The sequence below is a fragment of the Palaemon carinicauda genome, chromosome 3, assembly GCF_036898095.1.
Source record: "Palaemon carinicauda isolate YSFRI2023 chromosome 3, ASM3689809v2, whole genome shotgun sequence".
NCBI lineage: Eukaryota > Metazoa > Arthropoda > Malacostraca > Decapoda > Palaemonidae > Palaemon > Palaemon carinicauda.
In genome coordinates this window covers 103,717,314-103,733,470 of record NC_090727.1, presented here as the reverse complement: position 1 = coordinate 103,733,470, position 16,157 = coordinate 103,717,314, and the positions used below count along the sequence as shown (strand labels likewise).

Sequence of the window (16,157 nt, the reverse complement as noted above, 5' to 3'; positions counted from 1 at the left end):
TGTATATTTATCTATATATATGTATATATGTGTATATATGTATTTATATATATATGTATGTATGTGTATATATATTTATATATATATGTATGTATGTGTATATATATATATATATATATATGTATATATGTGTATATATATTTATATATATGAATATGTGCATATATATATACATACATATATATATATATATATATATATGTATATGTATATATATAAATATATATATATCTATAGCTATATATATATATATATATATATATCCATAGCTCTATATATATATATATATATATAAAACATAGATAGAAAGTCTGAACTGAAAAAATATAAAGATTACAATTGGAAGAAAGAAACTTGATGAAATACTGTATTAATCTAGTGTTAGAAAATGTAATTAGTCGAAACCTGATACAATTTACCTCGAGAAAATTAAAACAATGAAATAATTATTTTATTAAATAATATCAAATTTAGAAGTAAGCCAAAAGAAAAGATAAAAAACATATTTAAGCACAAAATAATTACATAAGCATATATGTAAAAACTACTGGCCCATGTGAAATTATGAAAACCTTAAAAAATGCGTAATATCCTTCTCACTTTCTCTTTTGAATAGTTTGAGGAATAACCACATCACTTAGTGTTATTACACCGTAATAGGAGAAATTTTATGTTACAATTATGTTACATATTTAAGCGTAAATAAACTACCATACAATTTTTACTAAAATAACTTACAAAAATATATTTTCATTGAGGATAAGCCAACACTAAATTATGTAATTTCTTAATTCCTAAATGTTCTTCTAGAGAGAGAGAGAGAGAGAGAGAGAGAGAGAGAGAGAGAGAGAGAGAATAGCACTCAAAAGTGTGCAGTACTTTCATAAATAAACTAAAAAACAGATACTTGATTAACATTAAAGAGCAAGTGAAAAAAGGACTAATAAATAAAGAAGGCTGAAAACGATACAACTTGGCATAGCAGACGTATTGACATCGCAATGGCCATAATTAAACACTAGTCTGCAAAGTGTAACTTGTTGACTGTACCTAATGCAGCTTTTATTTACAACAAATTAAACATGATTCTTCAAGTAAAACAGTATTCAAAGTTGAATCACTAAACGCTATTCTTATGTAAATTAGTGAAAAATCACCATTATGTAAAAAAAAAGAAAAAAATGCGTCCTTTTAACGAACATCAACAACGGACACACAGCTCAGGTATATTTTAGTTTTCCCAATTATGAAAAACAATGCATAAACAAATAATAGGCTTTAGGAATGATTTTATACATTCAGAACAAACTGCATCACTTAAAAAGAATACAAAACACCATTTATAATTTAATTATGATCTCAACAGCTAGTAGTATCACTAACATCAACATCAGGTAAGTCCGATCGAGAAAATATCCCACCAAACCACAGTAATAAAATGACATTTTGGACGCCACGAAATGTGTTGACAGTGAGAAGACTTCGGATTGACAGCGGTGAAATGAAAACGCCAAAGAACCTCTCGTAGGATTCTGACTTTCCTCCTGAGCTCAGAGAAAAGAGGACAGTTCCGTATGAGACTACTTCATTCCTTTATTCCAACAAAATGCGTACGAAATTGTGAATGGTATGTATGGGAGGCTATGCGATAATGTGATACTATCTGTATAGCCTCTCTCTCTCTCTCTCTCTCTCTCTCTCTCTCTCTCTCATTGACTAGTGTATGTGACCCGTAAAAATGACGGCTAAATTTGTAAACAGATATACAGACACACGCACAAAGATTACCCCCCCCCCCACTATAACACGGTTGTTTGGGCAATTTGTGGGAAATTGTAGCTGCCAAGTGTACCTCTCGGGGTAACCACCCCCCTCACCAGGGTATGACTACTACCTTTTCTCCTCCCCAAAGGGCTGGGAGAGACCGAGTGGTCATACCACTCAGCGTCACAGGAAGGATATATATATATATATATATATATATATAGAATTATAGTTTAGTGAGAGATTGAAAAAAAAGCGAATCAGACAATGGTTAGGTTAATTAAAATTTGGAATGTCTCAAATCGCCTGAAACTACATATAAAAATCAGACTATATATCAGTTTAGTGAGATCGGTGTTACTCTATGGACATGATTCATGGTATGACAATAGATATAGTACATTTGAGAACATAGCCCTGAAAAGGATATTGAGAGTTATATGGCAGGACAGCATTAGAAATGAAACTATAAGAGAGATTACTCGAGTGCTGTATGTGGATGAGATCATGATGAGGGTTAGATGGAGATGGTTTGGGCATGCTCTTCGCACTCCCCAGGAGTCATTAGTTCACCAAACGTTCAGCTGGGCCTCAAAAGCCACTAGAAGAGTTGGAAGGCTCAGATCTACATGGCTGAGGACTATGAAGCTCGAGGTAGGAGATGATGAATGGAGAGGTATTGAATTAAAAGCTCAAGAGGGAGACGACTGGTAAAATCTAACCGAGGTCCTTTGGGCCAATAGGCGTAGGAGGAGATGATGATGATGATGATGATATTCATTATTATTATTATTATTATTATTATTATTATTATTATTATTATTAGCGCAGCTGCAATCCTATCGTCAAGAGATGAAAAAATGTATAACTAAAACACTAAAGTTTTCAGTCAAGTATATATAACGACACAAATGATTCAAAAATAAGTTTAAGAAATATTTATGAGACAAGTTTAGTGTCTCAAGATTAAAAGCTGTAACGTAAAACACAAACTCTCTTCCTGTGGGAATCCCAACTGTAAAAAGTTTTCTCCTTTCTCCAAAACGTTTTGCCCCGTGCAGTTAGTTAATCTGGAGAGAGAGAGAGAGAGAGAGAGAGAGAGAGAGAGAGAGAGAGAGCTTTGTTATTTTTCGTTCACCCACATCCGGCTTTTCCAAATAGGGTTGTGGCTTGGCTATTAATAATAATAATTATAACAACAACAACAACAACAACATAATAATAATAATAATAATAATAATAATAATAATAATTATAATAATAATAATGCCCTTTGTTTACACAATGCACATCTTCCCACTTTCTGGATAACAATATTGCAGATTTTAATGGTGTTTGACAATGGTGACAGCATCATCTAATTTTTTTTTTCTTTTAGCTTCTGACAAATCCTGAAGTATCCATTACGATTAAAAAAATTCCCATTGCTTCCATGTCACAGAATTTTTCATTCAAGCAAAATGTCAGTATTTTACTCTCGGAATTTAGAAATTACTCTATTCAACGAGTATAATTGTTGCCTAAATCGATTTTAGGGTGCATTAAAAATATACCATGTACATCTTTAAGAGAATCTTCCAACATATGGTTATCAATTTTTTTCCTGAGATAGAAGACCAAATGGAAAGTTACTTTCATAAATGAAAAATTGAGTACAGAATTGAAAAAAAAGTAAACTTCGAACGTTTTAAATCATCTCTTGATCAATTGGCAAACTACATAAAATTCAAGATTTAATCATACTTCCAGTGTAATTAGGATAATTATTCTTCACATAATTTTCTAATAAATTAATCCGATATTTTCTAGCCTGTATTTACTCCTCAATATCAATTTCACTAATTCATATCAAATTATTAGTTTTCCCTTATTTCTTCAGGGCTCTTAGAGGGAATTTTCTAGATATTAAAAAACATCATTTGAAATTATAAGCGGAAACCAGCTTCTGAAAATTACATATGTAACCAACAATTCTTTACCAAAATGCTATATACTATATTGGGTAAAATCCATAGCCTACATTACCTAGAAAAAACTTTAATACTCTATAAAAAAAAAATTACTTAGTATAACTTTTTTTTCTGCTTTCCCCGGGGATTTTGTAATATAAAATGACTACAGCTCCGCAACCAGTACTGTCACTATTCTGTAATATATATGATTCAACAAAATCTACATGATAATAATATAAATGCAATATCGTGTAGAACGCACACTGTTGAAATGAATGGACTGAAAAATGCGGCATCTCATAAACTTTAAGAAAAAAGCTCTAAGATATTTTCAGAAAATAGTTACCTAAAATGATCCCATTTATCTCCGTCAATCGCAACCACGCATTCTTGTATAACCAAGACTATGAAGGCAATAAAAGCCAAAGGGAGACAGACCGTTAAAACAAAAACAAAAACGAGACAACTTCCAAATGTAAGAGGTGTCGTTAAACACTGTGGCTCCTGAAGGGATTCTTCGGCCCTTCCGCCCCTTTGATAACAAAGCCCTCTTAGGACACTGATTTAACGAAACTCACTACAAACCTTCAACTTCTGCATTATAAATAGGCAGGATGTTGAGCACGATTTTATGAGTTGCTGAAAGCATTTCAGCGTAATTGCATACACATAGAAAACTAGCGAGTCCATACAAACATACATATTTACACAGACACACACACACACACACACACACACATATATATATATATATATATATAAAATGGCATTGAACTTGTCAGTTGACACAGGATTATAATAAATAATCTTAGAGTCAAATACTCTATGGAACGTTCAATGCGTTCAACTCCAAAATCCTTGGTATTGAATCGAGTGATGGCTATTAGCAGGTTATTGAAATAGCTAAAATAAAAATTCATTATGTAACAACTTATCCTATTATGGACCCAGGCCGATACAAAAACTGTTTGGGCATTCTCTGAATGTTCTGATAACGGAAGTATCATGTTAAGTAGTCAATAGCAAGAATTACTCAAGGAGAAATAACAGCAACACCTTAATATACAAAGCCGCAGCCCACCGGAGAATCGCCAGTTGAGGGTGGCGTGACGTCACAGTCAGAGAGCGGACAGAAAATGACAGTTCTGTCCGTCTGACCTGTTTGTATTGGCCTTGTATAGGCCCAACAGCGTTAATAAATAAAATAAAATTCGCGGCAAAAACACATACAAATAAGCGCTCTCTCTCGCTCTCTCTCTCTCTCTCTCTCTCTCTCTCTCTCTCTCTCTCTCTCTCTCTCAAACATTGGTAATATATGGCTGACAGCTCTTTACTCGGTCTATTTTCCCTTCCCATTTGAGGGACAGGGAATGTGGCTGTAGGTGGATAAAGGATTTCCGTGTCTCGCCCCGATAAACGTAGGTAAGGTGAAACCTGCGTTACCACTCGTAACTTCCTCGTTTGTTTTGACAAATGGGAACAGTCTCTCTCGTGGGAGCCCGGCAGCTTTCATTATTTCACGATAGATACAGGGAAGACTCCTCTGATACAAAAACTTTTTCACCGTAAGTATCTTGATGAAAATTCAGCATTTTCTTTCCTTCTGTGAAGGAATTTTTCCCTTACAGTGAATTTAAGGAAAATTTGCAGGCAAAGGAATTTTAATCTCTCTCTCTCTCTCTCTCTCGCTCTCTCTCTCTCTCTCTCTCTCTCTCTCTCTCTCTCTCTCTCTCTCTCTCAGTATAATGTGAAAAAAGTCATTGTGGCGGGATGTTGCAAAACAACCCCCACACCCTTAATCACACTAACTGACAAATGTCTCCTCTGCACAAACTTTCCCCTTACGTTATCAACTGAACTCTTGGACAGAAGGAAAATGAAAACAAAACATAACCTTAAAACTATATTTATAAATACCAAAACAATCACTTAATACTAAAAAATCACCAACCATATTCCATAACCAAAAAAGAAATCACACTTAGCACTACAATCTTAACTTACTATATATAGAAAACACATTCAAATAACCACATGAAAAACAAAACTTAAAGCTAAAAATTCCCTTCAACTCCAAACATAAACGTAATTAATATATGTATTTCTGAGTGGACTCCTTCGTCCACACAAGGGCCAACAGTCTTTAATTGGCCAAAAAACCACAACCTTATAGCAACCGGGACACTGACAAATATCAACACAACTGCATTGATTGATTTTGGGTCGTGTGCGTTGTCATCATAATCATCATCATCATACGTAATCTTGTTCAACAGGCCAGGTCATCAACGCTTGGTCAATCCAAATGAGCAGTCTAACACAATTAATTACAGGCCAGGTCATCAACAATTATCCAAATCCAAGCAGTCGTGCCAAGTTCCTTATTATAGCCAAGTCGTCATCAATCACTGTCACATTCAAAGAAAATCTCTCCAAAGGAGGAATCACGGCCTGCCAAAATAAAAAAGAAAAACACTTACGAACACTTCTAGCTAACTGAACTATCGCACTTAAATCAAAGATAAATAATAAATTGTTCCTATCATTCACAATCACGACAAGCAAAGATAAACAAAACTGTACTTACTCAGAATATAAAAAAATCACTTCCACGCTGGTCAAAAAAATATTAATCCAGCATTCACAACAGCTTCTAGCTGCAGTCAAAATCAAAATAAGCATTCACTCAAGACATTCACCACTGTCGTAACCTAGCTAAAAACATAACAAACAATCTCATTTATACCAACAGTCTTTCACACCACAAACGATCGATACACTAACTACTTTCGCTCACTAACACAATCTCTCTCTCTCTCTCTCTCTCTCTCTCTCTCTCTCTCTCTCTCTCTCTCTCTCAGGATTTGGCAAAAACAAAAATAAAAATAAAGCAAAAATAAATCCTCCACATCATGAAAAAAACCAAAACCATCACGGAGCAACTCTGAAAATCTTCCAATATCCAAGATTTTAACTGTTAACTTCCTCATTGTGTTTGGTATCGAACTCCTTTGACCATAACATTTCAAACCTTTGGTAGTCGTTATCCCTTGATCCAAGAGATCTATTGTTCCAGTCCCGCCAATAGGATCTATTTCAATCTCGTATATCCTACAGTCTTTTTGGATCGGATTCTGTGTTTTCGCTTTGACGACGCGGCAACAACAACAACAACAACAACAATAATAATAATAATAATAATAATAATAATAATAATAATAATAATAATTAGTTCTTATCATTATCATAAACAATATTTATATCTATGGATGCCGATCACCTTCACCAAACTAATCAAATGGCATAAAAATACATGTCACTGTTATTGTTGTCGTTGTTATTCTTGGTATTAAGAAAATTCGGAAATATTGAGCAAACATGAAGCTTACTGAAAAATAATAAATAAAAAAGAAGCATAAAACACACCGTGTCACACCATTTAAAAATATATTTAGATTCTGATCAACTAATTAAATAAACTAGAAATTTTCAGTGTAATTAATCGGAAACTACAAATTCACTGCGACAAGGTTCCTCTCAGTATATAGTTTATGGCTGACCAAGCGAGCAACATAACGATGCAATCAATAGAGGAGCCTTCAGGGGGGGGGGGGGTCTTCGTGTCTCCTATTGGATAGGATGGTGTTAACCACAGTCTGTTCGTGATTCCAGATACCCTCTAGCAAGGGCTTTGAGAGTTGAAACCATATATGCACACAAGCCCCTTTGGATGCGTCTCAAAGAAAAAAGTTTACAGTACATAACGAAAAGCGTTAAAATTGAAAGGTGAACCCAGTGCATCACGAAACATTTTTCTCGGATAACGTTTTGTTTATCATAACAAATAATTGTGATAAAAAAAATCTATTTTTCCTTTTATTCTTTGCGAGGAAACGTTGATTTGTTTATCATAACAAATAATTGTGATAAAATACTGACTTTTTTGTTTGCCATCTAATAATTTTCCTTCCTCCAACGTTTAGCATATATATATATATATATATATATATATATATATTGCTAAGCTACAACCCTAGTTGGAAAAGCAGGATACTATAAGCCCAAGGGGCTGCAACAGGGAAAATAGCCCAGTGAGGAAAGGAAATAAGGAAAATGCAATTTTTTAAGAACAGTAACAATATTAGAACACATATTTCCTACATAAATTATAAAAAAAAAATACTTGAAAAAAAAAAAGCAGAAGAGAAATAAGATAGAATAGTGTGGCCTAGTGTACCCTCAAGGAAGGGAACTTTAACCCAAGACAACGGAAGACCATGGTACTGAGGCTGTAGCACTATCCAACCAAGACTAGAGAACAATGGTTTGATTTCGAGTGTCCTCCTAGAAGAGCTTCATACCATAGCTAAAAAGTCTCTCCTATCCTTACCAAGATTGAATGTTTACACTTATATGACGTAACTTGTCTATAATTAATTGATTAACGACGAAAGGAAAGAAGACCAGGATCAGTCATGGCAATGGTTAGAAGAAAAGAAAGTTAGAGCAGAAGAGGGAACGATGTAACATATTCCAATTTTAGCTCCAACCATTTCCATTCCAAATCTATAGGATCCTCTATATTTCTTTTTTAATTAATTACCTGAATCGAAAAGAGGAATGGTATTCACCGAAGTAAAGACTACGTGACCAGAAAAGGCTATAAAAGAAAATCAGCATCTATATTCTCTTTTTGAATCATAACATTTATATTACACCAAGAATTAGCTCCAAAATGTCTGTACAACATAAAACAAGATAATAATTATACAACAGAGGCATGTGGCGAGATTAACATTCGCCTATGCAAAACATATAACTTGATGTGCCATTCTGAACATAAAAACTATCTTTCCAACCTAAGGTTTAAAAGTCACTCATGAATGGAATAGACAAGGAATAGTGACAATACCTTAGCTAGCTGGGTAACACCCTACCTAGGACCAGGGAGGGCCAGACAATGGATGCCGATGACTCAGCAAGTAGACCTATAGGCACCCAACACCACAAAACGATGTTGAGGTTGAAAACTCTTAAAGAAACTATCGAGCTTGAGTGGAACTCGAACCCCAGACCGGCAATCAACAAGGCAAGGACATTTCCAATAGTCCACCACGACCCCAATGAAGTAAACATGGCAGCCGAGTGAAATAACAGTATTCGCTTCATCACAGCATCCCGATTCCCATCTCCAACCATTTCCGTATTCCAAACACTTACCATTCATATTTCCTCTTCCTTCTTACTCGCATCTACCAGATAATGTAGGCCTCGTCTCTCTCTCTCTCTCTCTCTCTCTCTCTCTCTCTCTCTCTCTCTCTCTCTCTCGACAACTAGAAAATCATCTGATGTCACCAGCAAAGGGAACCTATCTTTTTACTTGGGGAGATGACCTTTCAAGTGAAATATACACAACCCATCCGAGTCCTCATCTACAGCAAACGGCGGCTTTCGATCAAATGCCTTTGACCTGATCACTCGCATATGAGGTTTTTCAGTGGATGCTTTCACATTTTTCTGTAGAAGATTTTACATTTCTAAACATGCCAGTCATCGCAGCACTTACATTGAAGGTGAACGTTTACCTTCCCCCTGATGAAATCTAAACTGTTATATTCAGTTAATCTAACTGTCTTGAAATCTGAATTTTGAAGAAAAAAAAGTTTTGTAAGCTCAATGTTAAATTCAGTCAATCTACCTGTCTTGAAATCTGAACACATAAAATATGTTTTATAAGTGAATCTGTCAAATTCAGCCACTCTAACTGTAATGAAAACTGTGCTCAAAAAATATTTTGTAAGAGAATCCGTCAAATTCAGTCAGCCTAACTGTTTATAATGTTACCCAACAGTTAGTTGTAAGACAACTTCATATGACTCTTAGTCTGAGAGGGAATGATTGGCGTTGGCATATTTCGTCTCTTAAGGGCTTAATGCTAATTTTTACAAAAAACAAAAACTGTTGCTAAGGAACCTGAACATCCTGTGAAAAATTTATTCTATCAATTTACCAGCTAAACAAACTAGTATTTAAAACTAAATCTATATCCTTAAATTTTGGCTCATGATTATTGTCTCTCCCATGAAAAGGCCCTGGAATACTCATGCCCATAAACTGTAGCCTACATTAAAAAAACTTGATAATTAGTCAATACATATAAGATCTATGACAATCTCAAAAGTATAATAGAGAGAAATGCTGGATGTGATTTAGAAGAACGAACTCACCAGAAACAATAAAACCATAAATGCAACAAATGGGAAAGGTAAATGATGAAAAAATAACTTTTAAGAGAGAGAGAGAGAGAGAGAGAGAGAGAGGGAGAGAGAGAGAGAGAGAGAGAGAGAGAGAGAGAGAGAGAGAGAGAGAGAGAGAGAGAGGAAGGTACCATAATGGCTGAGTATCATACTATAAAAGAGAAACCTTCCACTTTGGTGTTCCCATTACTTTAAGAACAGACCTAACAAAGCGGGATAACTATTTCTAAAAATTACTTCCAAACAAAGACACCAGGTGAACAAACAAATGCTACAATTGCGATCATTAATTAACAATAAACATAATTTAGATAAATATAAAACGCTGGATAAAAGCTCACTTTTTTATGAAATGAATGAACGTCAATGTTGTCAAAGGAACTGACTACACGGTAAAATTAGCCGATCAGATAAAATACGTTGGGTAAAATCCAACAAACAATTTATTCCATTTCATTATTAAGCATCACTGGTCTTGGACATGAAATCTGTACCCAATTATATCTCCGAACTTTAGGATCACATTTCAGCACATGGTGGGTGGTCTTGGCCAACCCCCAACCCCCCCACCCCCACCCGGCATTTTTCTTCAGGGCTACACTTATCTTATCTTATATATTTTGAATTTGGTCCAGGAAGCGATTTCTTTGAATCAAAGCATTTACTACATCATCTTCATCATTGTATACATTGCATATCATTATTTTGGGTTTTAGTTTTCCGATTTTTCTCGTTTCAGTGACAGCCACCAATGTCTGAATTTTGTTTGCTGCCTCTTCTCTGATCATATTGTTTGCAAAGTTTACAACAACATTTCCATTCGTAGTTGACCTGGTGTTAAGTATAGAAATGTCTCTAAGTGCTTGTTCAACCTCACTTTTTCTTTCAGTAATTTTTGTTGTTGTATTAGTTGATATAATTATCAATTTTTTTTTCCTTAATTTTGTCAGCAAATGTCGGTTTCTACGGTTTTGGGTCTATCAATGTTTGAAGTGTTGCTTTCATTGATTCCATTTTCATGGCAAGAATGTTAACTTTCTCAGTGAGGTCAGTGGTCTGGGTGGAATTTTCTGCCTTTGCGCTAAGGTTCGCAAGTTTGTTTTCCAAGTCATTTATTTTCACATCTTGTTCGTTTAGGGCCAGATTACTCATGTTTACATCTTCCTTTGATTTTGATATTACTAAATTGTTTCATCTGGCATCACGTACGCAGTAAGGGCATAACCAATCTAGGTTATTCTGGTCAATCTCACTGATGGTTGTCACTATATGCACACATCTCTTATGGCAGAGTCTTTTGCATTCACATACTATCCATTTTTTTCCGATCTCCATCCATTTAATTACATTTGAAGCAGATATAGTTAGGAGCAGACAGAGTGTACTGTTTCTTAGCACTTAGCTTTCTCCATAAGACTAACTAATATCTTTTCAATAATATTCTAAGCGGGAAACACAAAGCTAAAACATGACTCAGGGCATCAATAGCAGAGCTGCTCGACACAACACGTCCACACTCTAGCACTACCACTTACTGTCACCTAACAACACTGTACTGTAATCGTTCAGTGGCTACTTTCCTCTTGGTTATGGTAGAAAAGAATCTTCAGCTATGGTAATCAGCTCTTCTAGGGAAAGGACACTCCAAAATCAAACCATTGTTTTCTAGTCTTGTGTAGTGCCATAGCCTCTGTACCATGGTCTTCCACTGTCTTGGGTTAGAGTTCTCTTCCTTGAGGGTACACTCGGGCGCACTATTCTATCTTATTTTTCTTTTTTTTTCTTTTTTTTTGAAGTTTTAATAGTTTATATATGAAATTTCTATTTCAATATTGTTACTGTTCTCAAGTTTTTCATTTTAATGGTTAATTACTTCTCTTGTAGTTTATTCATCTCCTTATTTCCTTTCCTCACTGGGCTATTTTCCTATCGGGTGAACTAAGGTCACGGCATCGAGGTTTTACGGCCACGTGACCTAAGAGGTTTAAAGGCCACTCATGAATGGCAGAGGCAAGGGACAGTGACATTGCTCTAGCAAGCAGGATAATGCCCTAGAGACTGACTATATATACATATGATCAGCTCCCAGGCCCCCTCTCCATGCAAGCTAGGAAAACAGAGGGCCAGGCAATGGCTGCTGATGACTCAGCAGAGATGCATTACCCATTTTCGTTAGGGGCATCATCAAAAAATTTCTCCACAATATAGGCTTTATATTAAAGTGTGATTCCATCACTCAACCAAATATAGTCCTGAAGAAGAGTCACGATGTGATTCGAAACACGTCTTGACACCAACTAATAAATGAAGAAATGTAAATGCTATTTTACTGTTATTTTCAAAACCATCTGGAGTACAGTCTGTTCAGAGAGAAACTATCTTCGACTTTTGGACACCACTAAGACATTGTTTATTAATTGCAAACGTAAATTAACATGCCAAAGGACCATATATATATACATATATATATATATATATATATATATATATATATATATATATATATATATATATATATATATATATATATATATATATGTATATATACATATGTATGTGTATGTGTCTGTGTCTGTGTCTGTGTCCTTGTCTTAAATATATTTTCCCATCCTGAGTCCAATTTAATAACTGTCATGAATTTGACTAATTTGTCGAATGTACCTTACCAGCGATTCATTTAATTATTCCGATGAATTGAATCTCCCATTCAAGACAGTGGCCTCCGATAAAGAGAAACTGGTTTCCTTTCTCGAAGAAATTTTTGATTGGGAATTATTGTCACATTGCTTTAATGAATGCAATCACGGTATTGAGCAGGGGGTGTCCTGAAATCTTTAATGGTGTTACAAACAAACACAAACACACACATTTTATATATATATATATATATATATATATATATATATATATATATATATATATATATATATATATATATATGTATGTATATATATATATATATATATATATATATATATATATATATATATATATATATATAAAATTTCTCAATAGGGATACCTTAACGTGGTGAAAGGGCTTGTGCGTCGCCATAATCAGCAAAGTTGTAATAGTTAGGGCCACCCATACTAGGTTAGTTTTCTGTGAGCGATTAGACAAAAATCTCCCACCATCATCCATCTGCACTGGCCAGCGTGGTGATGAAAATGACCAAACCTCAGATATGACAGTAATTGTTTTACGTTATATATCATGCCAGTAGCCCTCCCCCCCCTCTCTCTCTCTCTCTCTCTCTCTCTCTCTCTCTCTCTCTAAGAACGTCTCTGCGTATCACTTCCAATAACTCATATATCTTATTCATAATTTCAACATTAAAATCGGCATCGGCGCGTCCATTGCTACCAAGAGGTAACTACTATCCCTTCCCTTAGTCTGCCCCACCCCCCCCCCCCCTTCTCCATCCACTCCTCTCCCCGAACTCCTTCTTTGGGAAGTCATCATCTCCAGTCGAAGTCAATTCCTTAGGACGAGAAAATCCGTCTGAGATTTTGCATATCTTAATTGGGAATTAGGAAATTGATACTCGTATTATTTTTTTTATTTTCCATGTGTAATATTTATTTATTTATTTTTTTTTTTTTTTTGAGCGGTTTGATCGAGTTGGTTTTTATTGTCTGAAAGTTTGGAATACCTAACTTTTATTTTTGCCTTCAGGTTGGTTTTATATTTGTTTATTTTCATTTTCAGTGATTTCATTAATTTGGTATTCACTGTCTGTAAGTTTGGAATACCTCACTTACGACATTTCTGTAGTTTTTATTTTTCTATTTTTCGTGTGTAAAGTTTGAGGTTGGTTTTATTTCTGTTTATTTTTATTATGAGTGATTTCTAGTGTCTGTAAGTTTAGAATACCTCACTTTCGAGATTTCTGTTGTTGTTGTTGTTTGTTTTTACAAATCGTGCGTAAAGTTTGAGGTTAGTTTTACTGGCATCTTTTGAAGGGTTTAATCCAGGTAGTTTTTAACTCAGAAATTTTAGAATATCTTACTTTCGGAATTCCCGTTTTTATAGTTCGTTATATATTAGGAGTTAAATGGCAGGACAGGATTCGAAATGAAATTATAAGAGAGATTGCTCGAGTTCCGTATGAGGATGAGGTCATGATGAATGGAGATGGGGATGGTTTGGGAATGCGCCGGCCGGGGGGGGGGGGGGGGGGGAAAGCCGGCCCAGCGCTGGTTAGGGGGGAGCTGGCCCAGCACCAGCAGGGGGGGGGGGGGACGGTGGGGGGGGGGGAAACCAGCCCAGCGCCAGCGGGGGTGGGGGGGAAACCGGTCCAGTGCCAGCGGGGGGGGGGGAAAGCTGGCCCAGCGCCACCAGGGGGGGGGAGCCACACAGCACCGGCGGGGGGGGGGAGGGAAATCCGCACAGCACCGGCGGGGGGCGGGGGGAAAGCCGGTGGGGGAGGGGGGGAAGCTGGTCAACCGGCGGGGGTGGGGAAAGCCGGTGGGGGGGGGGGGGGGAAAGCTGGTCCACCGGCGGGGGTGGGGGAAGCTGGTCCACCGGCGGGGGTTGCGGAAGCCGGTGGGGGGGGGGTAGCTGGTCCACCGGCGGGGGTGGGGGAAGCCGGACCAGCGCCAGGCCGGGGGGAGGGGGGGGGGGGGCAGGGAAGCCGGACCAGCGCCGGTTGGGGGGTGGGGGAAGCCAGCCTAGCGCCAGCGGGGGGGGTGGGGAGGTGGGGAAAGCCGGATCAGCGCCGGTGGGGGCCGGGGAGCCCTCCCTTCCCACCGGGAAGGGTGAAGCCCAGCCAGGCCAATGATATAGAGTTCCTGTATCAGGGTTAGTTTTAAGAAAAAAAAATGACGAATACGTCTTCATAAGAGAATGCTGATTATGGAGCTCCCGATGTATTTTTAGAAAGTCTTCAGAGGAGAAATTCATTCTTTCGACGCATACGTATTTTCTCTCTCTCTCTCTCTCTCTCTCTCTCTCTCTCTCTCTCTCTCTCTCTCTCTCTCTCTCTCTCTCTCTCTCTTTTCAATCTGATAGTACTCTGAAAAAGGAGCAAAATAAACGAAGGAAAAAGGGAAAGCTTGGAAGAGAACAAATTCGTTTCAGCGTAAGAATAATCTTTCCCGCCGAAGACATTTAGAAGATTCCTGATCTTCAACACGAATCGAAGAGGGGAGTTAGGTATTGTTTCAATAATTATTATGACTACTATATAGAAAATTTAAAATGAAGATGGACAGAACTAATAGAGAGTGAACGGAGATAAATGATGACTTGGAAAAGGTTGAGAAATTTTGTCAAGAATTCCTTAGTTGCTATCGCTCGAGTTCCTCCAACTTCATGTTCGACTGGAAGTTGTATTTTGTTATTAGTAGGAAAGTTGAATGGATTCTTGTCAGGGCTCCAAAAGGTCCTTAGACTCTGTGAGAAGAAATATGGAATTCCGGTACATTCGCCAATCGGTTTCAAATTATCATTTGTCTTCTGGAGCTCTTCAGAGAAGAATTGCATCCTCCCTCTCTCTCTCTCGCTAGAAGAATTTCATACTTTTGACGCATACATTCTCTCTCTCTCTCTCTCTCTCTCTCTCTCTCTCTCTCTCTCTCTCTCTCTCTCTCTCTCTCTCTCTCTCTCTCTCTCTCTCCAATCTGATAAAACTACGAAAAAGGAGCAAAGTAAACGAAGGAAAATAAGGGAAATCTTTGAAGATAAATTCGTTTCAGCGTAAGAATCATCTTTTCCGCCCTAGACATTTGGAAGGATCCTGATTTTCAAAACGATTCGAAGAGTTGTGTTTAGGATTGCTATAGTCTTCAGATATTTCCATTATTGTTATCACAACTTTAGAGAAAATTTTAAATGAAAATGAATGTAAAAAATGGAGGTGAATGAAGACTTGGAAAAGAGCACGAAGATATGTCCAGGATTCCTTCGTAGCTCTAGTTCGAGTTTGGTCTTCAACCTACACACGCACTTGCACACGCACACATATGCTTTATATATATATATATATATATATATATATATATATATATATATATATATATATATATATATATATATATATAAGATAGATAGATAGATATATACAGTATATATATATAAAGAAATAGATATATACATATATATGTATATATCGATATATATATAGTTATATATGTATATATATATATATATATATATATATATATATATATATATATATATATAT

General features: G+C 36.3%; 1 protein-coding gene across 1 annotated transcript in view; it reads left to right on the top strand.

Annotated features, from left to right (window-relative positions):
- The window catches only part of LOC137637794 (uncharacterized), a 379,868-nt gene that overhangs the window by 283,359 nt on the left and 80,352 nt on the right, over positions 1–16,157 (top strand). The window lies entirely within an intron of this gene.